At 38.5% G+C, this 26,295-nt stretch overlaps 1 long non-coding RNA gene across 1 annotated transcript in view; it reads left to right on the top strand.

The window, feature by feature from the left end:
• Nucleotides 1–3,173: 3,173 nt before the first annotated feature.
• LOC105521897 overlaps nt 3,174–26,295 on the top strand; it is a 505,254-nt gene continuing 482,132 nt past the window's right edge. The window contains exon 1 of the long non-coding RNA XR_001003355.1: nt 3,174–3,250. This is a non-coding gene — a long non-coding RNA (uncharacterized LOC105521897). The remainder of the gene's footprint in view (nt 3,251–26,295) is intronic.

Raw genomic sequence — 26,295 nt, 5'->3', positions numbered from 1 at the left:
GTTTTCCTCTAGAACCCAGGTCAATTCTACTGTTTTAGTGTGTTTTCTGCTGCTATAACAGAGTACCTGTGACTGGGTAATTTATAAAGAACAGAGGTTTATGACAATGCTGGAGGCTGGCAAGTTCAAGGTCAAGGAGCCCCTCCCTGGGAGGGCCCTCAATCTGCGTCATCCTATGGCAGAAGGTGAAAGAGCAACAGACAGTGCAAGAGGAGGGAAGAGGCCCAAATTCGTCCTTTTATCAGGAGACCACTCCCGCTATAGCTAACCTACTCCCACCATAACAGCAGTACTTCATTAAGGAGGGCTTTGCCCTCTTAAGGATCTCACCTCTTAACCTTGCTGCATTGGGGATTAAGTTTCCAACAAATTAGTTTGAATGGGTACATTCAAACCATAGCACCTACCAAGCTGTGAAGAAAAAAGTCTGTTCTATAAAAATCAAACACAAAATTATAAACAATGAATAAAAGGCTGAAAGAGACTCCAAATAATCATAGCCACATCTTCAAGTCAAACTAAGAGTTTAAAAAATGGAGAACAGAAAAATAAAATGCAAGCTCCAGAAGAGTTAACTGAATATTTTTATTTATCCGAAGTCAACCGGTAATTAGTGTTTATTCTCAACATACAATGGTAACCAGTACACAAAAGATGACTGAATAGGATGTGTTGATTAAAGGATACAATGAATACTAAATGCTTCAAAATTAGTTTGAAAAGTGTTAGTTGAAAAAAAAATAATATTCAAATTGTTAGTCAAAAATTCACTGAAATGCTTGAAAATTATTAGTCTGCTACAAGGTAACAACATAATCTGTTGATTAAAGAGAAAATAAATACTAAATGCTTACAAATTATTATAGGTACTTATAGGTACTGCTTTTACCTATTGTGAATTTCCAGCTCACTTTCCCAGTCCTGTTTGTACGATGCATATGTATAGGATAAACAAAACAAAGCATCCTGAAGTCTTTCATGAAATCGGATTAATTCATTGCTACCAGTGTGCTCCTTCCGTTAATATACAATGTATTTTTGTAATGTCCTGTTCCACAGTTTTTAGCATCTTAACCTAAAGATGTTTCTTTATCCTGAGAGCCAGGTTACTGTTTCCTTGTTGTAATTTATTTGTATAACTAGAAAACACTAAAAGATTTTCTACCATATGAGAATCAATTAAAGGACAGAGAAAGATCTTGATTTACCCAAGATAAGAGCTAGGAAAAGAGATGAAGTCCCAGGTTCCTGGCCTCTATATACAGTGTACTGCCCTGCACAATCGTAAAGAAAGTCCAGGCATAATCAACAATGTCAATTTCATCATTTACACAAAAATAAAGTCAATACTCTAGAATAATACTTCAAAAGTTGGTCAGTTTTCCCATGCAGTCCCTTGAATGGGAACATTTTGCTGTGATTAATAAATTGGGTCAGTAATACAACGGCATTAGAAGGTTAGGAAGATGGCCAAACACTAATCAACATGAATTTTCCTCTATGAGATTGTCTTAGTCCGCTCTGGCTGTTATAACAAAATGCCACCGACTCAGTGGCTTATAAACAACAGGAATTGATTTTTCACAGTTCTGGGGGTTGGGAAGAAGTCCAAGATGAAGAAGTTGGCAGACTTGGTGACTGGTGAGGGCCCACTTCTTGGGTCATAGATGACTGTCTTTTCACTGTGTTCTCACATGGCACACAAGCCAAGGGACCTCTCTCCAGCCTACTTTTTTGTAAGGGCACTAGCCTCATTCTGAGGACTCTACACTCATGACCCATTAAGGCCCCATCTCCTAATACCATCATCTTGGAAGTTAGGATTTCAGCATATGAATTTAGGGGGCGTAAACATTCAATCTATAGCAGAGGGTGATTTGATGTCTTTGTCTACGCACTGCTAGATTCAGAAATCTCCAGCTACCTACCTGATTAATTCCCAAGGCATTGCAGCTCCTGGATTGTGTGGAGGTCTCCAGGCTGGGGCATAGGTTGAGTGGAGCATCCTGGAGCCACAGGACAGGGAGTATGCAGGACTCCAGGAGCCCAGAGTGGCCAGGGGTCCTGCAGATAATTGGTATTGTACATATAGTATTTTTAGCTTTGCTTTTTACAATTGTCTTTTTGTCTTGTGGCCAGAACAATTTTAAGTAAGAATTTTCCAAGTTCCTAGGCTATGGACTGAGATCAGGGACAGTATGATGCTGTGACTCACTCTTTCCCCAAAACTTACTGTGGTTTTGGTTTCCACAAGTAGTTTTGCTACCACATTCAGAAATTATGTTTTTAAAAGTGAAACATTAAGTCACTTGCCCACTTTCTCATAAGCTTGTTGTTTATCAGCAGATAACTTTGGCTTTGAGATGTGAAATCCCTGTACTTGAATATATAATCTTTAACAATGCGTATAGCTCAGTCAAATACATTTGCTCATAAACACTTCTGGCACTTCAATAAGCACTGAGCTAGAGTTAGGTATATTCTCAGAGTATGTCGCTAAAAACACTCATATAAAACCCCCTCTAGCTACTCAAGTTTAGGTCTATGTACAATATAGCTTTTGTTCAGCAGTTTTATTTTTATCTGAATGTGCAAAGACTTTCAGCAACTGTTCTTTATGTGCCTGCAAGCCACATAATGTTGAAAACCAGCATTTTATTGACACGTAAAAGACTTTCTAGTCAAACGAGTAGGCATAGCTATCTATTTTTCCTCTTAATAAGAATATGAATCTTGTGTTTCCTAGTTCAGGTATTTGGAAACCTTAGAGGAGGTGGGTTATCATGTACTTTCTAGAAAATGCACCTAGCTTGATTTTGCAGCTTATGTCCTCTGCAGAACTCTGCATTTAAGGCAGGATTGCATTCATTCCCACTCCACCCTTAAACCAAAGTCATCTTCTGCTTATGGATGTTTGGGTTTTATTGCCATAGATCTAGAAACTCAAAAAACTTTGATAGCCAGGTGCCATGTAAGATGTGTAACCACACTGACACCACCATGCTGGAGAGGACACGTGTAGCCACTCGAGTTGACTGCCCAGCTTCGTACCCAGACAGCAGCCAGCACAGACTCCCAGCCATGTGAGTGAAGCATTGCCCACGGCCAGCTCAGCTGAGCCTAAATGACTGCAGCTGCTGCAGATAACCAACTGCAATCGTGAAAGAAATCCCAAGCAAGAGCTGCCCTCCTCAGCATTTTGCCCAGGGAGAATCTGGGAGGGTTACTAGACAGGATTACTGCTTAAAAGGTTGGTGAAGGATCCAGGGAGGGCTAGTGCTGGCAGTAAGAATATTTGTATCTTATAAGCCCGTAATAATCTCAAACATAACTCCTAAGCTTCTACCTTTCAAAACGAAATCAGTGGGACCGTATTTTTGCATTTCTACATAAGCTGTATCAAACTGTCTGTTACCCTTTTGTGACTTTGGCTTTCCTTTTAGGTTTCACTCCAACTAAATTGTCTCATGAATGTTTGTGAGAGTGATGTTTACCCCCTCTGACCCTGTACAACATTAGGGCTGACTTAAAGTCACCCTGTCTAAAGTAAGTCTCTCACCATTATTATTTTTTTAGTCTTAGAAATCTTTTTCCCTCACAGCACTGATTTCAATTTTGTAAGAACTATAATTTAAAAATTTCTGTGATTTTATAATTAATGTTTTGTAATTACTATTGTTTAGATACGTAAGGACTGTTTCCTCCACTGGAATGTGAGCTCTTTGAGGAGGGCAGGGAGGCTCTGCTATCCTTTTTGGCTGCTGATTCACCAGCTCCAAGCATAGCTCTATGCATACATAGTATTCTCAATAAAAGCTTGTCAGCTAAATACTGGTAATGTAGTGTCAAGGCCATCACCACACTATTCTTGTGGCTGAAATAATTGTAAATGTTATTGCTGCAGAAATTATGGCTATAATATGGGAGCTGGATTGCCAGAATTATTTAATTGGTAATATTTACATAAACAGAGACAAAGATGGCCATAGGCAAGTTCATTAAAAAGATAAAGCTTAGTTGTGGTGATTTGCATTGTCATATTTCTTCTTTCTCATTTCTAGACACGCTAGGAATATCTGAATGTTAATAAGATGTCTTAGTTCATTTAGGTTGCTATAACAAAATACCATAGACTAAGTGGCTTATAAACAACAGAAATGGATTTCTTACAGTTCTGGAGGCCAGGAAGTCCAAGATCAAAGTACTGGCAGATTCACTGTCTGTGAGGGCCTGCTTCCTAGGCTAGGGGTCCCCAGCTCCCAGACCACAGACTGATACCAGTCTGTGGCCTGTTAGGAACCGGGCTTCAAAGCCGGAGGTGATTGGCAGACGAGCAAGCAAAGCAAGCAAAGCATCATCGGTATTTATAGCCACCCCCACATCGCTTGCATTACAGCCTAAGCTCTGCCTCCTGCCAGATCAGCAGCGACATTAGATTCTCATAGGAGTGCAAAGCCCTATTGTGAATTGCACATGCGAGGGATCTAGGTTGTGCACTCCTTAAGAGAATCTAATTCCTGATGATCTGTTACTGTCTCCCATCACCGGAAATGGGGTTCCCACTGATGTTACATTATGTTGAGTTGTATAATTATTTCATTATATGTTACAATGTAATAATAATAGGAATAAAGAGCACAGTAAAGGTAATGCTCTTGAATCATCCTGAAACCATCCCCCCACCCAGGTCCGTGGAAAAATTGTCATCCCCAAAACCAGCCTCTGGTACCAAAAAGGTTGGGGACTGCTGTCTTAGACCACTGTCTTTTTGCTGTAACTTCACATGGTGGGAAGGGATAAGGAATCCCTCTGGGGCTTCTTATATAAGGGCAGTACATAATCCCATTCATGAGGGTTCTATCCTCATGATCTAAGGTGTCTTCCAAAGGTCCCACCTCCTAATACCATCACCTTGGAGGTTAGGATTTTCACACATGACTTTTGGGCAGACACAAACATTCAGACTATAGCATAAGAACAACTCTTTTAAAAAAAATCATTTAAAATCCCAAGGAATTAATTGATTTTGTATATTATATTTAGGATATCATAATGGGAAGGGAGTGAGCAAGAGGCAAGGGGCTGGGATGAACTATTTTTAGGTAGTGAAACTTTTTAGCACCCCTCAAATCACACCGCATTAGATACGTGCTTCTCTTCTAGTCTATATGATTATCCTGAGCTAGTGGTTTTGGTTTCAAAAGGAGGGATGTTAAGAAGTGGTTTGGGCAAGTGTGTCTGACTGACCCTGTTTTTTTGAACTTTGGAAACACCCCCCAATTTATAGGAAGTGGAAACAGTGTCATCTCAGCTGATTCCAGCGAAGTAGAATTATGAAGTGAAGAGAACATGAGAACAGACAGACCTGGAGATCAAATCTCCCCTGTGGCACCCAGCAAATTGTTGACTTCATTTAGCCATTTTATGGCTTATTTTTTTTCCACCTATAAATTGGAGGTGATAATTGTGAAGTTTCAAATAAATCACATAGGTGAAATGCTACCCATAGTAGGAAATTAACATATACCAATTACCTGATGAATAATTCAGGAAGTCGTAACATTCTATGATTCTGTAATTGTTATGAATCAAATATAAGTATTTATGCAAATGTTTACATAGAACTTCTTTCCCCCGAATTAGTAAACTGTAGATAGCATGATTCACAAGAACAGATGAAATCTCACTTTATTCTTTTCACTTTGTAATTCCTTTCAAAGTACAATTTATTACACCATAAAAGTGCGTAGATCTTAAGTTTATAGCTTGGTGGGGTTTTTTCAAATGTATACGCCCATGCGACCACCACCTATATAAAAATACAGAACATTTCCCATCCTGTAGATGGTCTCATGGCCTCCCTCAGTCAATACATTCCACCAGAAGTAACCACTAATGTAAACTCTATCTCCATCAAATAATTATATCAGACTTTGTATTTCATATGAACAGAAAATACTCTGTATTCTATTTTGTATTTAGCCCAACACGTCTATGAGATTTATCCATATTTTTACATGAGTAATAACATCATTTTAAAGATCAGTCCTGGACTTGTCAAGAAAGAGTTATTTCCAGAAATAAAAATATCTCCTCACCCCCAAGAAACTATCCATTTTTCTCTCTAACATAGTCTAGATGGATTCACTTTTCTTTATACTCCATTCTGAGGAATCTCTTTCTGTTTGTTGTATCTGTGATCTACCCCTCTCCATTGGTGCCGTTTGAAGGTCCTGCTCATCTAACTACATAAACCTCAGGCTGACTCCATTTTGTAGTTCTATCAGATAAATAGTGATGCTTTCTATTTTATCAGTCAAGCACAAAAGCACAGAGAACTGAAATTTTCACTAGTCCCCTGACAACAGCTTCCTGATATCCCAAAGGGGAAAGTGATTCATTTTTTTCTGCATTGCTGGATTCATCATTCAGTTTGATTTCTTTAGGGAGCAGAGTGTTGACTGCCCCTCAGGGTCAGGTTTTGGAGTATTTTTACTTTAATTGCTATAGACAAAGAGGGGGATGTGAGAAAGCCTAAAATACAGGAGTAATAAATTTAACTGCTCCATAATATGGCTAACACAGCTGTTTTATTATATTACAGACCTGGCACAAATTGGACTCTGCTTCATTCTGTGAATATTGGGTTATCAGGGCTTGATGTCATTAAACATTCAAATGATGACTAGTTGTTTTATTCCTAGGCTAAGCAAGAATTTATTGATTATAGATTGGAAACTCATGAGTTTTACCTTGTCAAATACATAGAGATCATTGCAAATTAATTAATTGATATGATGACTGCATATATCAGCCTTTGTGAACCTCATCAAGTTCAGTTAGTATCCTTGGTCAGAACAACTTTGCTAGGCTGAGGGTCTGTCACTAAGACGAGGGTGTACAGTTAACTTTCCCTAGGCAATAACCTTTTGAGGATGCTGTGTTGCACTGTCCAGATTGCTCCATCGGGACTGAAGGATTCATTCACCCTGCTGTTGGGGAGGTTATCAGCTGTTACTCATCTCCAGAATTGCCACTGCTAATGATAGTCATCTTGCCCCCCAAATCATCCCCTTTCCCAGGTCAGCCTACATCCAGTGACTGGTCAGTGTAAGGGAACAGAGGCCTTGTTCCCTTTTCTTAACTGGGGCAACTCTGAAGGACCGTCCAGTGCCAGAGCTTCCCCCTGGGTCAGCTGCGGCCTTTGCTAAGACTGCATCTCACTCCCTCTTCTTCTGTGCAGTCATGCTTCTTTCTCCTCCTTTCCTCAGGTGTTGATCTTAAGGACACTTTCTAGTAAATGTCTTGCATGCCATATCAGAATCTGTTAATGAACTTAGTTTTGTTCCCCCAGATTCATATGTTGATGCCCTAATCCCCAAGGGGAGTGTATTTGGAGATAAAACTTTTAGAAGGTAATTAAGGTTAAGTGAGTTCATGAGAGTAGTCCCCTGATCCAATACGATTGGTGGCTTTAAAACAAGAGAAAGGGAGAGATCTCTCTTTCCACATATGTATGCACCCAGGAAAAAGTCATGTGGGGACACAGCCAGAAGACAGCCCCCACCAGAACCAACCAGGCTGTCACCCTGTCACACCGTGGACTTCCAGCCTTCAGTATCATGAGACAATACATTTCTGTCATTTAAGCCCCCAGTCTGTGGCACTTTGTCGTGGCAGCCTGAGCTAATGAATATACACTCTGTTTGATTTCATACCTCAAACTTCGAGAGCAATCAAAGATCCAAGCATAGTACTTTCTATTCTCAGAACTCTTGTTCTTCTTAGGTAAACTATTTGTGGAAGTTCAATATAAATGAAATTCACAAATGATAAGTGTGGATCTCAATACATTTTTTTTTTTTGTAGTTTAAGCAAGGGTACGGCTTGGTTTTTTTTATTATTATGCTTTATTATACTTTAAGTTCTGGGATACACGTGTAGATCGTGCAGGTTTGTTGCATAGGTATACATGTGCCATGCTGGTTTGCTGCACGCATCAATTCATCATCTACATTAGGCATTTCTCCTAATGCTATCCCTCTCCTTACCCCCACCTTCCCGACAGGCCCTGGTGTGTGATGTTCCCCTCCCTGTGCCCATATGTTCTCATTTTTCACCTCTCACTTATGAATGAGAACATGTGGTGTTTGGTTTTCTGTTCCTGTGTTAGTCTGCTGAGAATGATGGCTTCCAGCTTCATCCAGGTCCCTGGAAAGGACATGAATTCATTCTTTTTCACGGCCACATAAAATTCCATGGTGTATATGTGTTACATTTTCTTTATCCAGTTTATCACTGATGGGCATTCGGGTTGGTTTCAAGTCTTAGCTATTGTGAATAGTGCTGCAATAACATACATGTGCATGTGTCTTTATAGTAGAATGATTTACAATCCTTTGGGTATATACCCAGTTATGGGATTGCTGGGTCAAATGGTATTTCTGGTTCTAGATCCTTAAGGAATGTCTACACTGTCTTCCACAATGGTTGAACTAATTTACACTCCCACCAGCAGTGTAAAAGCATTCCTGTTTCTCCACATCCTCTCCAGCATCTGTTGTTTCCTGACATTTTAATGATCACCATTCTAATTGGCATGAGATGATATCTTATGGTTTTGATTTGCATTTCTCTAATCAACAGTGATGATGAGCTTTTTTATATATATGTTTGTTGGCCACATGAATGTCTTCTTTTGAGAAGTGTCTGTTATATCCTTTGCCCACTTTTTGATGGGATTGTTTTTTTCTTGTAAATTTGTTTAAGTTCCTTGTAGAGTCTGGATATTAGTCAGATGGATAGATGGCAAAAATTTTCTCCCATTCTGTAGGTTGCCTGTTCACTCTGATGATAGTTTCTTTTGCTGTGCAGAAGCTATTTATTTTAATTAGATGCCATTTGTCAATTTTGGCTTTTGTTGTCATTGCTTTTGGTGTTTTAGTCATGAAGTCTTTCTCCATGCCTATTTCCTGAATGGTATTGCCTAGGTTTTCTCCTAGGGTTTTTGTGGTTTTAGGTCTAACATTTAAGTATTTAATTCATCTTGAGTTAAATTTTGTATAAGGCATAAAGAAGGGGTCCAGTTTCAGTTTTCTGCATATGGTTAGTCAGTTTTCCCAACACCATTTATTAAATAGGGAATACTTTCCCCATTGCATGTTTTTGTCAGGTTTGTCAAAGATTACATGGTTGCAGATGTGTGGTGTTATTTCTGAGTCCTCTGTTCTGTTCCATTGGTCTATATATATGTTTTGGTACCAGGATCATGCTGTTTTGGTTACTGTAGCCTCGTAGTATAGTTTGAAGTCAGGTAGCATGATACCTCCAGCTTTGTTCTTTGTGTTTAGGATAGTCTTGGCTATACAGGCTCTTTTTTCGTTCCGTATGAAATTTAAAGTAGTTTTTTCTAATTCTGTGAAGAAAGTCAGTGGTAGCTTAATGGGATTAGCATTGAATCTATATGTTACTTTGAGCAGTATGGTTATTTTCACAATATCGATTTTTCCTATCCATGAGCATGGAATGTTTTTCCATTTGTTTGTGTCCTCTCTTATTTCCTTAAGCAGTGGTTTGTAGATCTCCTTGAAGAGGTCCATCACATCCCTTGTAAGTTGTATTCCTAGCTATTTTATTCTCTTTGTACCAATTGTGAATGGGAGTTCCCTCATGATTTGGCTTTCTGTTTGTCCATTATTTGTGTATAGGAATTCTTGTGATTTTTGCACATTGATTTTATATCCTGAGAGTTTGTTGAAGTTGCTTATCAGCTTAAGGGGTTTTTGGGCTGAGATGATGGGGTTTTCTAAATATACAATCATGTCATCTACGAATAGAGACAATTTGACTTCCTCTCTTCCCAACTGACTATGCTTTATTTCTTTCTCTTGCCTGATTGGCCTGGCCAGAACTTCCAATACTATGTTGAATAGGAATGATGAGAGAGGGCATCCTTGTCTTGTGCCAGTTTTGAAAGGGAATGCTTCCAGCTTTTGCCTATTCAGTATGATATTGACTGTTGGTTTGTCATAAATAGCTCTTATTGTTTTGAGATACGTTCCATCAATACGTAGTTTTTTGAGTGTTTTTGGCATGAAGGGGTGTGGAATTTTATTGAAAACCTTTTCTACATCTATTGAGATAGTCATGTGGTTTTTGTCATTGGTTCTGTTTATGTGATGGATTACATTTATTGATTTGTGTATGTTGGACCTGCCTTGCATTTCAAGGATGAAGCTGAGTTGATCATGGTGGATAAGCTTTTTGATGTGCTGCTGGATTTGGTTTGCCATTGAGGAATTTTTCTTTTGTTTGGTTTTTTGAGACAGAACTTTGCTCTTGTTGCCCAGGGTGGAGTGCAACGGCATGATCTCAGCTGACTGCAGCTGACTGCAACCTCCGCCTCCTGGGTTCAAGCAATTCTCCTGCCTCAGCCTCCCGAATAGCTGGGATTACAGGCAGGCACCACCACACCCAGCTAATTTTATATTTTTAGTAGAGACAGGGTTTCTCTATGTTGGTCAGTCTGGTTTCGAACTCTTGATGTCAGGGGATCCACCCACCTCGGCCTCCCAAAGTGCTGGGATCACAGGCATGAGCCACCATGCCCAGTCTTCATTGAGGATTTTTACATTGATATTCATCAGGGATATTGGCCTGAAATTTTCTTTTTTTCTTATGTCTCTGCCAGTTTTTGGTATTAGGATGATGCTGGCCTCATAAAGTGAATTAAGGAGGAGTCTTTCTTTTTCTGTTGTTTGGAGTGGTTTCAGAAGGAATGGTACCAGCTCCTCTTTGTACCTCTGGTAGAATTTGGCTGTGAATCTGTCTGGTCCTGGGATTTATTTGGTTGGCAGGCTATTAAATGCTACCTCAATTTCAGAACTTGTTATTGGTCTATTCAGGGATTTGACTTCTTGGTTTAGTATTGGGAGGGTTATGTGTCCAGGAATTTATCCATTTCTTTTTGATTTTATAGTTTATTTGTGTATAGGTATTTATAGTATTCTTTGATGGTAGTTTGTATTTCTGTGGGATCAGTGGTGGTATCCCCTTTATCATTTTTTATTGTGTATATTTGAGTCTTCTCTCTTTTCTTCTTTATTAGTCTGGCAAGGGGTCTATCTATTTGTTAACCTTTTCCAAAAAAACCGCTACTGGATTCATTGATTTTTTGAATGGTTTTTCATGTGTCTATCTCCTTCAGTTCTGCTCTGATGTTAGTTATTTCTTGCTTTCTGCTAGCTTTTGAATTTGTTTGCTCTTGCTTCTGTAGTTCTTTTTATGGTGAAGTTAAGGTGTCAATTTTAGATCTTTCTTGCTTTCTCCTGTGGGCATTTAGTGCTATAAATTTCCCTCTAAACACTGCTTTAGCTGTGTTGCAGAGATTATGGTGCATTGTGTCTTTGTTCTCATTGGTTTCAAAGAACTTATTTATTTTTTGCCTACATTTCATTATTTACCCAGCAGTCATTCAGGAGCAGGTTGTTTAGTTTCAATGTTGTCATGTGCTTTTGAGTGAGTTTCTTAATTCTGAGTTCTAATTTGATTGCCCTGTGGTCTGAGCGACTGTTACAATTTGCACACTTTCGCATTTGCTGAGGAGTATTTTACTTCCAATTATGTGGTCAGTTTTAGAATAAGTGCTATGTGGTGCTGAGAAGAATGTATATTTTGTTGATCTGGGGTGGAGAGTTCTGTAGATGTCTATTAGATCTGCTTGGTCCAGGACTGAGTTCAAGTCCGGAATATCCTCGTTAATTTTCTGTCTCGTTGATTTGTCTAATATTGACAGTGGGATGTTAAAGTCTCCCACTATTATCGTGTGGGAGTCTAAGTCTCTTTGTAGGTCTCTAATAACTTGCTTTATGAATCTGGGTGCTCCTGTATTGGGTGAACATATATTTAGGAGAGTTAGCTCTTCTTGTTGCATTGATCCCTTAACTATGATGTAATACCCTTCTTTGTCTTTTTTGATCTTTGTTGGTTTAAAGTCTGCTTTATCAGAGACTAGGATTCCAATCCCTGCTTTTTTTTTTTTTTGCTTCCATTTGCTTGGTAAATATTCCTCCATTTCTTTATTTTGAGCCTGTGTGTGTCTTTGAACATGAGATGGGTCTCCTAAATACAGCACACCAATGGATTTTGACTCTTTATCCGATGTGCCAATCTGTGTCTTTTAATTGAGGCGTTTAGCCCATTTGCGTTTAAGATTAATATTGTTATGTGTGAATTTGTTTCTGTCATTATGATGCTAACTGGTTATTTTGCCCATTAGTTGATGCAGTATCTTCACCAGTGTTGATGGTCTTTACATTTTGGTATGTTTTTGCAGTGGCTGTTACTGGTTTTTCCTTTCCATATTTAGTGCTTCCTTCAGGAGCTCTTGTGAGGCTGGCCTGGTGGTGACAAAATCCCTCAGCGTTTGCTTGTCTGTAAAGAATTTTGTTTCTCCTTTGCTTATGAAGCTTAGTTTGGCTGGATATGAAATTCTGGGTTGAAAATTCTTTTCTTTAAGAATGTTGACTATTGGCCCCCACTGTCTTCTGGCTTGTAGGACTTTTGCAGAGAGATCCACTATTTGTCTGATGGGCTTCCCTTTGTGGGTAACCCGCCATTTCTCTCTGGCTGCCCTTAACATTTTTTCCTTGATTTCAACATTGGTGCTCTTCTCAAGGAGTATGTTTGTGGTGTTCTCTCTATTTCCTGAATTTGAATGTTGGCCTGCCTTGCTAGGTTGGGGAAGTGCTCCTGAATAATATTCTCAAGTGTGTTTTCCAAGCTGGCTCCATTCTCCCCGTCACTTCCAGGTATACCAATCAAACATAAGTTTGGTCTTTTCATATAGTTCCATATTTCTTGGAGGCTTTGTTTGTTCCTTTACATTCTATTTTCTCTAATCTTGTCTTCATGCTTTATTTCATTAAGCTTATCCTCAATCTCTGATATCATTTCTTCCACTTGGCTATTGAAAGTTGTGTATACTTCACGAAGTTTTCATGCTGTGTTTTTCAGGTCTATCAGGTCATTTATGTTCTTCTCTGAACTGTTTATTCTAGTTAGCAATTCCTCTAACCTTTTATAAAGGTTCTTAGCTTCCTTGCATTGGGTTAGAACATGCTCCTTTAGCTCGGAGGAGTTTGTTATTACTCACCTTCTGAAGCCCATTTCCGTCAATTTGTCATACTTATTCTCCATCCAGTTTTGTTCCCTTGCTGGTGAGGAGTTGTGATCCTTTGGAGGAGAAGAGGCATTCTGGTTTTTGGAATTTTCAGCCTTTTTGTGCTGGTTTTTTCCTCATCTTTGTGGATTTATCTACCTTTGGTCTTTGATGTTGGAGACCTTCAGATGGGGTTTTTGCATGGGCATTCTTTTTGTTGATGTTGATGCTAATGCTTTCTGTTTATTAGTTTTCCTTCTAACAGTCAGGCCCCTCTGCTGCCAGTCTGTTGGAGTTTACTGGAGGTCCATTGCAGACCTTGTTTGCCTGGGTATCACCAGTGGAGGCTGCAGAACAGCACAGATTGCTGCCTGCTCCTTTCTCTGGAAGTTTTGTCCCAGAGAGGCAGCCAGAGTCAGATGCCAGCTCAGATGCCAGCCAGAGCTCTCCTGGATGAGGTATCTGTCAACCCCTGCTGGGAGGTGTCTCCCAGACAGGAGGCACAGGAGTCAGTGGCCCCTTGAGGAGGCAGTCTGTCCCTTAGCAGAGCTTGAGCACTGTGCTGGGAGATCCGCTGCTCTCTTCAGAGCTGGCAGGAAGGAATGTTTAAGTCTGTTGGAGCTGTCCCCACACCTGCCTCTTTCCCCAGGTGCTCTGTCCCAGGGAGATGGGAGTTTTATCTATAACTCCCTGACTGGGGCTGCTGCCTTTCTTTCAGAGATGCCCTGTCCAGAGAGGAGGAATCTAGAGAGGCAGTCTGGCTACAGTGGCTTTGCTTCACTGTGGTGGGTTCTGCACCCTGTTTACACTTCTCCAAGGCTTTGTTTGCACTGTGATGGGAAAACCTCTTACTCAACCCTCAGTAATGGTGGACGCCCCTCCCCACAACAAGCTCAAGAGTCCTAGGTCAACTTCAGACTGCTGTGCTGGCAATGAGAATTTCAGGTCAGTGGATCTTAGCTTGTTGGGCTCTGTGAGTGTGGGATTTGCTGAGCAAGACCATTTGGCTCTCTGGCTTTAGCCCCCTTTCCAGGGGAGTGAACTGTTCTGTCTTGCTGGTGCCACTGGGGTACAAACAAACAAAAAACCTCCTGCAGCTAGCTCAATGTCTGCCCAAAGGCAGTCTCGTTTTGTACTTGAAACCCAGGGCCCTGGTGGTATAGGCACCTGAAGGAATCTCCTGGTCTGGGGGAAAACCATGGGAAAAGCATAGTATCTGAGCTGGATAGCACCTTCCCTCCTGGCACAGTCCCTCACAGCTTCCCTTGGCTAGGGGAGGGAGTTCCCTGACCCCTTGCACTTCCTGGGTGAGGTGACACTCCATCCTGCTTCTGTTCTCCCTCTGTGCACTACACCCCCTTTCTAACCAGTCCCAATGAGATGATCCAGGTACCTCAGTTGGAAATGCAGGAATCACCTGCCTTCTGCATTGGTCTCGCTGGGAGCTGCAGACTGGAGCCTTTCCTACTCAGCCATCTTGCCAGCACACCCTGAATACATTTTTATAAAAGGAGTACAACTATAAAACCAGCACACGGACCAATAAATACAGTCTTCTTTTATGTGTGATCTCAGTAATTTTTGTTCTTTTTATTTTTATTTTTCTATATGAGGGCTATCTTTTTGAAGAATGAACTTTTAACTTTGCCAATTTCCCCTATTATTTGTCTGTTTTCTATTTTATTAATTCTGCTCTTAAGTATTTTCTTACTTCTACTTACTTTATGCTTACTTTGCTCTTCTTTTTTCTAGATTCTTAAGGTGGAAATTCACATCATTTTTCTTTTTTTAGATTTTTCTTCATTTCTAATATAAACATTTACTGTTATAAAGTTTTCTCTAAGTCAAGCTCCTCCAAACTGTGGCCCACAGTCCACATGCAGCCCAGGATGGCTTTGAATGTGATTCCACACAAGTTCATATACCTTCTTAAAACATTATGAAATTTTTTTGTGATTTTTTTTTTTTTTAAGCTCATCTGCTATCATTAGTGTTAGTGTATTTTATGTGTGGTCCAAGACAATTCTTCTTCCAATGAGGCCCAGGGAAGCCAAAAGATTGGGCACTCCTGTTCTAAGCACTACTTTAAATGAATTCCCAGTATTTGATATGTGGAATTTCAAAATACTCAATTTGAAATATTTTACATTTCTTTAGTGATTTTTTTTTTTTTTTTTTTTTTTTTTTTACTCAAGGATTCTTTCAAAACATATGGTTTCGTTTTCAAATATTTTGGGTTTTTCTAGACTTTTTTTTTTGGTTACACATATCTACTTTTTTCTTATTGTCAGAGAACACAATCATTATGGTTTTAGTTCTTTGAGTTTTATTGAACTTTTTGTAGTGGTCTGAAAGATGGTTTTGGTGAATGTACCATATGTTTACAAAGAATGTATGCCTTCCACAATTTTGGGGTGTAGTCTTCTATCAATGCCAGTTAGAACCAAGTGGTTATTAGTGTTCAAATCTTCTAAGTTTTTCTTTATATTTTTTCCTAATTCTATTAATTTCTGAGAGAGGGTATTAAAAACCTTCAATTATGATGATAGAATTGTCCACTTCTCACTTGAATTCTGTCAATTTTTACTTTATGGATTTTGAAACTTCATCAGAGATATACATATTTATGTTTCTTATGTCTTTCTAATGAACTGACCCATTTTACTATTTTTCTTCTTTGTCATGAAGTTTTATTTATTGGATATTAATGTAGTCACTTAAACCTTCTTAAGCTTACTGTTGTCATGGTAAATATGTTTCTAACTATTTACTTTCTATCTGTCTTGTGAAAGGTACATAGTTGGGTCATGCTTTTAAAAAGTATTAAATTTTTTTTCCTTTAAATTGGCATGCTTATTTTATCAATATTTAAACCTGCACATGTACCTCTGAACTTAAAGAAAATTTTTGATAAGAGAAAATTTAACTCTACCATTTTACTTATAAATTTTTATCTCCTAACTAGTTTTTTGTTTCTATTTCTCCTTATGTAGTTTCATTTGGATTTTGAACATTTTTATAATTCTATTTTAATTTAATTAATAATTTTTGAGCTGTAACTGTGAGAATTTTGTTGGTTTTTCTAGGAATTAAAATAAGTATCTTGTCGCTGTCAAATTTAGGGTTGATATTGCACTAGCTAATGTAAAATATTAAAGAAGGGAATTATTTATTTCTACTGCTCTTCGTTCTTTTCTGAAAATTTATATTTTTATTTGGTATCATTTCATTTAGCCCAAACCAATGCTTCTTTTAGCATTTACTGTAGTGCAGGTCTGCTGGTAACATAATCTCTTAATTTTCTTTCATCTGGACCTATCTATATTTTACACTCATTCTTGAAGGATGTTTTTGCTGAATATAGGAATCTGGATTGACAGCTTATATTTTCTTTTAGCTCTTGAACGTGTTATTTCACCCTCTTTTGACTTTAATTGTTACTGATGGAAAGGCAGCAATATTTGGATTTGTTCCCTCTATGTAATGTCACTTTTCTCTGGCTGGTTTTGAGTTTACCTTTCAAAATTAACAGCTTGGCCAAGGTATATCTTGGTGTGGTTTTCTTTGTGTTTATCTTGTTAGAACCTTTCTAAACTTCTTGAATTCATAAATTTATGTGTTCCACCAACTTGGGAACATTTTTAGCCATTCTTTCTTTCTTTCTTTCTTTTTTTTTGAGATGGAGTTTCACTCTTGTTGCCCAGGCTGGAGTGCAATGGTGCAATCTTGGCTCCCTGCAACCTCCGCCTCCCAGGTTCAAGCAATTCTCCTTTCTCAGCCTCTTGAGGAGCTGGGATTACAGGCGCCCACCACCATGCCAGGCTAATTTTTTGTATTTTTAGTAGAGATGGGGTTTCACCATGTTGGCCAGGCTGGTTGCAAACTCCTGACCTCAGGTGATCCACCAGCCTTGTACTCCCAAGGTTCTGGGATTACAGATATGTGCTACTGCACCCAGTCTGGCCATTACTTCTTTAATTATATTTTGTATGCTTCATTCTTTCTCTCCTCCCCTCTGGAACTCCAACTATAAGAAACTAACATATTTGGTTCATAGTCCTGAAATGTAATTTTAAAAACATGTTTCTTTACTATAACATTATTAAACATGTTGAAATGTGAGTCTGTGTGAAGCTCAATTGTTTATTTTCTTTCCCTAATGTTCTCAAGTATTGCAAGCTGGGTGACTACAATGTCTGTTTTTATGCAGATTTTTAATTCCTGTCTTTCTCACAGACAATTGTCTTTCCTTTGGACATTTTCCATGTGATTATAAGGTTTTGAGTTATCTTGGGAATCTTCATGTGTGGGCAGATGTATTACCAAAAGCTGTTAGTGGGAGATTAAACAGGTGTGATCTGAAACCTGGATTTAGATGACACTTCTGTTATTTAAGTCATTCATTCAACCAGGTGAAAGCTTTTTAGACCAGAGGCAGTTCTATTATCTCTTTTTTAGGGAGTTGGAGCATTGATATTTCATCTCCTCTTCATAAGATAATGTCTTATTTTAATGTAATATTTCCGTTTTTGGCCAAGGATAAATATATCAGTAGCATGTGTTGACTGCAGTAGCACTAGATATATGATGGTATTATTGTATAAAGGAACCACAGAGAAAAAGACAGGATATTGGAACTATATGGCATTGCTGTGTTATCCTACTGCTTCAGTATCCAACTGTATAGACAAACAGGGACCTAACTCAGCTAACTGACTTTGTAAGAAAGGAATTCCACTCATTAGGCTTCTTTAGGATGTTTTTCTCAGGTTTACAGCTTATCAGCTGGTTATTTTATTATATAAAAACTAAATCTATTGTGCTCCAAAGAAGACAAATGTTACCTTCTGATGATATAAAAAAAGATATGTAGATCTGCAATTTAATTGTAGGTTTCATTTTTAAATAGGCATTAATATAGGAAAAATGAATATTGCTACAAAACAGCAAGAAAAAAATCCATATTGTAAAGTACTAATAGCTTGGGATTTCAGAGTAATCACAGTGCCGCAGTTATGCACTATAATTTGGGAATAAAGCTTCAATTCCATAGTCGACCAGATTATCACTTCCTATTTTGATCACAACCCTTCCTGAGACAAAAGCAGAGATTGACCACAGAGGGAGGAGAGGAGGAATACAGTTAAGGATTATGTCCCCATGGCATCAGCACTGTGATAAAGGAGGAATTAAATGAGGAAGTGATGTAGAAAATAGTTGGGATTGTATTGCTGACCTATTTCTGGTTCTTATTTAATATTTGGGGATGAGATAGGTTTAATCTGGCCAGCTAAGAAACAGGTAATAGCATACTATTTTCATATATCATATATTTGGGGCCATTTTTTAAAACAAGTAATTTATATTTAGTGTTTCTTAATTATTACATGTTATTGATTACTTTTATTATATATGAATATTAGAATGGTAAGTATGCTTTAAATTACTGGTTATAACTTTAGCCAAGTTTACATAAAATCCATTCTGAGCACATTTGATTCATTTTTTTCAATGATAATTTTGTATTTTCTATTATTTCAACACTTATGTTGATAATTTGAGAGTTAATATGCTATTTTTTGCTCTGTCAATCCTTCCTAAAATGCAGAGAATAGCAAATTAACCATCACTTGGCAGCATCCTCAGCCTCTACTCAATAGATGCTAGTTAAATCCACCCATGGTTGTGACAACTAAAAATGTTTCCAGACATTGCCAGATGTCCTCTGGGGAAAAAATTGTTCCCAGCTGAGAACCGCTACTCTAGCTGCTCAGCTAATGTCACAGAGAAAACACTTTGAGTTATAATCATATGTTAAACTAAAGCAAGTATTTTATAATTCAAAAGTAAGCAATGATATCATTATTTTGAATAAAATAACATACATTGTTTTTTAAAAAAATTTATAAAGTTTTTTTAAATAGTAACTATTTCAATAAACCATTTTATTAGGCTCCTGGTGAAATAAATAATATACCATTTAAAGGACACAGAGTAAAAGAATCTTTCACCTGCCTGTATCCACAGGTATCTATTTCAGTTTGGCAAGCATTCTTGCTATTCCTCTAAAATTTTTGGATCATTCACTTAGGAATTTAGTCATTTAATTCAATCCAATCCTGTCTTATTAAGGCCAAGAACTATTGCCATGAGAACATTGCCAATCTAGTAACATTCCAAAAGCTTTTCTATTTCTAATGAAATTGTACAGACTCTAAAGAGAATAACAAGTGGCATGTGGTTATCATATGAAAAGGGCTTTATAATACAGAATCAAAACCACAGAAGAGACAATTATAACATACAATGCCATCAGCAAAAGGGAGTGTAAATAATGAGTAGGGGAGAGAGAAACTATACACCACCAGTATTTGTTAATATTTAAAGAAGCCTAAATTCTGTCATTACCTAACCGCATCAGTACCATTTAAATAAAATTGCTTGCACATAATCAGGGTAGAAGTTTGTCTCTGGAAGCTCTAACTTTCCTTTTTTGGCTGATTTTTCCAGTTCTATAGAATTTTCAGTGGCATTCCATGGTCTTAAGCAATTTACCATGACCAATGAGTCAAAAGATCTATTCAGATTCCTGTCTTACCCTGCTATTGGCATCAAAGAGGCAATGCCTCATAAGAGGTGTAAAATATTACCTGCTACTGAGATATTTGTGTTAAGCCAAACCCAAAGGATGAAGAAGGAATTGGGGATTGGAAGGTCTTTCTGAAAATCAGACCATCTTAGGTTTAAGGGAGAATCTTTAAGACAGACAAGCATCAGCTTGAAAGAAGATGTCCAGAAGAACAAATGGAAAGTTTAAGATGTGTGTAGAATGGAGGAAGGCAGGCAGATACTGTCTCACTAGCAATCATGTGCATTTGAGGGCAGTTCCACACATAGAAATGCTTGTATTAAGCCAGACCTTAAAGCAGTCACTACAATTAGGATATACGTGAACATTAAAGGGAAAAGTAAACATAAAAGAAATTATTGGAGGATTTTGCAAACTGGATCTATGGAAGCAAAATCTTTAGCAAACAAGCTCAAAATATGGCATGTTGTTAAATTTTCCAGACATATCAGGGAATGCTGGTCTCTTGGGTGCTAACAACTCAGACACTTGCTTTGTTGCCTTTCAGTCAAAATACCTGTACCATAGGTATACGTACTAATAATGCTAACATGTGTTGAGTCCTTAATATATACCAGAATTATTTAATCCTTGCAACAGTACTCTGTGGTAAATGCTTTTATCATCTGCACTTTACAGACGAGGAAGTTCACACTTAGAAAGGTTAAGTAACTTGCCCAAGGTCATACAACAAGGATTCACACCTAAGCCAGACAGATCCAATGCTTAAGCATTTGTCTACCCTTAAACGATAGTTCTCTGGCAGAGGCAAGTTCTTCTGCAAAGTGAGGGACTGAGTGAGGAACCAAATCAACCGGGTTTCCCTGCATGGACCCACTTTCTTTCTTATCTCAACACACCCTAGTCCCCAGATGGACTTCTCATGAGATTCGCCTTAAAGGTTTGGAAACCAGGGAGGTTGATGACTCTTGAAATGATGCCAGCTGTCTTACCGAAGCCGGAGTATGGTAGGAGTTGCTTTGGGAGGATTGGGTGTAACTCAGACCTTGCAACTGCAGTGTGCCTGGTACAATTCTGGAACCTCATGAATGGTAGGGATTCCTTAGCAAATCTCAGTATAATGTGGACAAAACCAGCCTATTCAACAGCGACCCTGAACCATAGTAGAAACAGTTCTAGGCTGCTGGTCAGGGAGGGTGAAGAATTTGAAACTTGGCCCTTTATTCTCTCTTTGTGGTTTATAACAGCCAATTTGTTTTCTTTCTCTGGGACCCTTCATGGCATATGAGTGACTAGATACAAATATAATCTCTAAAAATCTCTAAGAAATCTTGGATTCTGTGGCCTCTCAAGTAAGATGGAAAGTTACCGAGAGAAAGCTATTATGATAAGTGGATATTTGTGGTTCACTGACAGTGAAAGGTGTCTGTAAAATGTTGTTTTTGCAAGTAAAGAGAACATCCTGGATTCCCTTCCCCACTTCCATGCCATTATATGCTGCATGAGGAGCTGTATGGATCTTAAGGTTAGGAGTTCTTTTGATAAGTTGTGCATCCTGACAACATGGCATGGATTAACTTGCCTTTCTGTTTTGGGTTTCTGTTTCCCCCTGTGTAGGTGGTGGTGTCACACAGTGGTGAGAACCTGGTGTTTGTAGCTAGGGTGAACCAGGTTGTGGTTCTTGATTCTGTCACTTATTAATTGTGTGACATTGGAGAAGTTCACATAGTGGAAGACAACCTCTATATGCTAATATCTGTACCTTTAAAACTAGAAAATTAATAACTTCTACCTAAGAATGTTGGTTAAGCAATTATATTGCACAATCCAGTAGTTCGGATTTGTAATTGAAAACTGAAGAAGCTGAGCTCAAACTGGCTTAAGCAAAAGAGGGATTTTATTGACTCTTGCAAAGAAGTTCAAGACCAATCTCACTTCAAGCATAGATAAATCCAGGTGCTCAAAGGATTTTTATCAGAATCTTTCTCCTCTTAGTTTCAGTTCTGCATTTTTACTCTTGATGTTGGCTTAATTCTCAGAGAAACTGTTCTTATGAGGATGTAAGGGTGGTCACCAGCACCTCCAGGCTTAGTCAACCCAGCATAAAGAGGGAGGCTTTTTGCCCAGCTAGCCAAACTCTCAGATGGGTGAAGTGTCATTTCCATTCCTGAACCAGTCACTGTCATTGAAAAGATAGGACTGGCCAGGCATGCCAGGATGCTCTTGGAAAACGGCCAGGTGTACCAGGGGCCTTTCAGAAAATTTGGCTTATATGCACTCCAAAGAGGACCTTTGGACTTTTGCTATGTGGCAATTTTTCTTGGGCAAAAAAACTAAAGGACCTTTGTTGGAAAATGCTTTGAGCTATTTCAGAGTTCTTCTCTACTTTATCAAGGAATCATTTCATTAATTAAAGCCAGGGAAAAATATATATAGACTCTTGGTCAAAGATGCTTAAAATATTAAGCTTTGATCCTGTACCTCTCCCAGGATCCCAGAGTGGAGTCTGCCATATTCGAAGCACATTAATTGAGGGTGTGGGAAAGATGAATAAACTGAAGGAATGCCCTAGTGCAGTTATGAGAAGGAGGAAATGAATGCTGGACAGGCAAAAACAATGTATACTCAATGTATACTCATCAAGTATAATACATTTTATATCTACACAATGTTCAATGAGTATTTTTTAGTACCTACAGCAGATAAGGCACTCTCTGAGGTACTGGTGATATATTAAGAGAGAATTATCAAGAAGCTTACCATTGGATGGAGGAAAGAGCAAATACTGACATGTATCAGAAGTATCAGAAAAGAAGGTGGTTTGACTTAATAGGGGAAGAAGAAGTTGCTATGGGAACTACAGGCTGGGCAACAACATCCGTCCTGAGGCAGGAGGCAGGAATGACTTCCCAGAGGAGGTGACATTGAAGCTGAGATTCCAGAGGAACAGAAGGAGTTAGTCAGATAAAAGGAACTTCTTCTCTCAATCTATGTGAGCTTGAAGTTTATCATCTTGTAAAACACTAGCAAAGATTAGACATCTTCAGTTCAGCTTTGAGGGTTGTTAAATTCCGAAGCTATAAAGAGAGCAGCTGGCTTTGAAGCAAGTTGCTGAAATTTCTGGAAACTACTCCCAGCAGAGTAGGAGAGTATCCTGAATATGAGTATTTATTTTGGGGATGCTATGGGAAGAACATTTTTAAGACCACCACTGTAAATTAATACACAAAATAAAACTTAGTTTGGATGTCAAACAAAATGAAGATTTAAAATAAATAAGCAATGTAAGGTTTGTTTTCAAAGAAGAGGGAAGAAAAGGGAGACTTCCTAGAACAATGAGTTTAGTCAAGGCTCCTGCCCATCTGGATGCATGCAGTGTGGGTGATTATGAAACTAGGAACTAGCTCAAATCTCAGGTATTTGGAACAGAGGAAATTCAGGCAGTGCTGGGGTTGGAGCGTGACTATGGGAAAGTCTTGAGTAGACAGAAAGGGAAGGAGCAGTAAATGGCGGGATTCGTCTGCGTTTCTGTGGACTTTGTGAATGCAAGTATTTCATTGACTGAGAGTACTTAAGCTATTTACTACCGCATCCCATGCATCAGAAAAATCTGTTGCCAACATTCTATTACAAGTTATAGGATCTGACCAACCCCAAGTGACTTACACAAGAAAATTGAATTTGTGAGAAGGATGCTGAATAGTTTATAGTTTGAGGGAGGCATTGGAAAACCAGTCCTCAAAAGGATACAGGGTGGTTCTGGAAATAATTAGTTATCAAAATGTTATCCCTAAACCAGAAGCATCCATATCACTTTGGAACATGTTAGAATTGGAAATTCTCATCCCCACATCAAACTTATTAAGCCACAAATCTTGGAGTGGGGTCGTTCGGTGGTTTTATAACAAGCCCTCAGGTGATTCTGATATAAGCTTGAGTTGGAAAATCACGCCTGAAATTTTAGGACCAGAATACCTTCAGCTATTTCTCTACTGCAGACTGTCCTTGAATGACTCAGCTCTAAAAACACTTACGCCTCTTCATATAGCCATCCAAGAATCAACTCCTAGAAAGTAGAATGTGAATGGACACTTTTGGTTTTGTGCCCATTTCTGTGTCTGGTGGTGGAACTTGGTGACATGCTTGACAGTCACCAGAACAACATGGAATGAGAAAAGGAAACTCCCTGTGAAAAAAGTCGGGAGAGGGGTTATAAACAAGGAACAGAATTCTGACCAATCAGCAGACATATCAGATGGAGATTTTTGAAGGGTGAGGTAGAATTAGTCTCTTGTCAAAGGGATTCTTGACCCCATTACAGGATGAGTTACAGAATAAAAAAGTCCACAGAGAAAATGAATTTAGTGTTTCTTTTTTCTCTCCCTGTAAAAATTCCATATGTTTAAAATGCTTAATTCAACATTGCCTAATTTCGATATTTTAAGTGATGTCAATAAGTAGTGTTTTCTAAGCATTTTTTTCATTGAAAAAAGAAAATGGCATAAAGAGCCACTGCCCATATATACGATGATCTTCCAAAACACATTTCTCATCACCAGAGGTTTTCTTGTACTTAGAAGTGCATATAATAGAACACTAGAGTATTAGAGCTAGAAATCATCTAGTCCAGCTGTTCCATTTTAGAGATGAGAATGTTGATGCCTAGGAAGTTTGATAGACTTGCTCAAAATCACATCCCCGATTTCAGTCTTTGTGGGGTGGTATGATAATTCATTTGGAAATGAATCCAATGTCTTTTCTTATACATGGCCAACTAAGAGAAAACGAATCATCCATTGGGAATGTCTCACGCATTTCTTTCTGGTTTTGGACAATCTCACTCTCAACTGTGCTCTTTTTACTCCCTTCATTCTCCTTCATTTACCAGTCACCAGACAGACTGCTGGCCAACCAACCAACCAGTTAGCCAGCCTAAATGCTTCTTAAAATTCTTCTTAAAATAGCTAATTCCCTAAAGATGAACAAGACATAGACCTTGTTCTCTGGCTCAGATCCAGGCTAGAGCCCAAGCCTTCTGACTCCTAGTTTAGAGACTCCACTTGTTAGGCATTAAAATGACTAATAGAATACTGGCTATGGAGATATTATGGGAACGTGGGCCAGAAGCTTGACTTTGCCTTGAACTGCCCTTTTCCCTCTTGCAGTTTCTGTATTCATTTCCCTGGTGCGATGAGTTAGACTTTTCTATACTTTGAGTTACTGGAAGAAATCTTTTTGTGAAGATAGTGCCAAAAAGCAATCAAATAAAACTACTTAGGAAAATTCTATAGTCCTAACTGAGAAAGAAAAACTTCATAGTATTTGGGGGCAGGTATGAAAGTTATCTACTCTAGAGATAGTGTTTAGTGTCTTCTGTAGTAACAAATTCTCTGTCTATTTTGATCTTTGCAAGTGTCCTACATCTGGAAATCCAACCCTGAATGCCTCTGTAAATTGTGAGAGATAGGAAGCATTACAAAATGGGGAGTTCTGTGTGGAAGCAATGATACTGCTTTTCATTATGACAAAGGAGATAGACCTAGTTCTAATTCCTAGAATCTTAGATCTTTAGTTCCTCTACCTCTACTCTTAAGCTTTTCATCTTGATCTCCTCTGAAAAATGTACAACCTACAAAAGTGGCTCCTACACTATAGAGGAGAAAAGAAGGATAACCAAACAGGATTTGTGTTCATTCCTTGAAAATACTAAAGTCACAGAGACTCACCTCAGGGATTTCACATGTGCTGCCTACTCTTCAGGACAGGTCCCTGAGTCCACATGGCTGACTCATCCTTAACTCAAAAGTCACCTATCTCAAGAAGCTTCTGTGATGACTGTTCTCCAAGTGGCCATAAAGTGACTGGGATAGACTGACTTAAAAAATGCCAGCAATTTTCCATCCCTTTATGTACCCATACCTTTTGCCTCTCATCAAGTAGTAGAATCTACTTTCCTACCACTTGAATCTGCGCTGGTCTTTTAGATTTGATCTGGCCAATAGAATGAAACTGAAGCAACATGAGCGCAAGCATGGCCTGCTGGAGTTTGACAGCCCAAGTGTAGGAGAGCTCAATTGTCTCAGCCATTGTCAGTACTGATCCCCATACATCAAACAGACTCATGCCAAGATCAGTAGAACCATTGACCCAATACGCTATTGTCCACTGACAAGATTAAGCCTGGCTGAGCCCATTTAGCTGATCTGTAGCAATAGTAAATTCTTACTGATTTAAGTCACTGAATTTTGGGATAATTTGCTACACAGTATTAGCTAACCTATATATAATCACTTCTTTATAGTTTTTATTACTATCTAAAGTTACGTTTCTCATTAAATTCAAGCTATATAAATTTCAAGCAAAAAAGTAACATGCACAAAGGCTTATATATAAAAAGTCAGAGTTTACTTTATGTATATGTGACATCTGTGGACTGATCAAGCTGTTTGTTAGCTTAGAAAAAAAATACATTGTTTTAGGAATACTGCATCATTTTGATGTTCTTACTTTTAATAGTATATAAATATAACATTTTGTTCCTAGAGAT

This window comes from Colobus angolensis, unplaced genomic scaffold, assembly GCF_000951035.1.
Source record: "Colobus angolensis palliatus isolate OR3802 unplaced genomic scaffold, Cang.pa_1.0 Scaffold411, whole genome shotgun sequence".
NCBI classification, from domain to species: domain Eukaryota; kingdom Metazoa; phylum Chordata; class Mammalia; order Primates; family Cercopithecidae; genus Colobus; species Colobus angolensis.
Note: the sequence above shows the minus strand (reverse complement) of the source record. Positions and strands in the feature narration are given on the sequence as shown.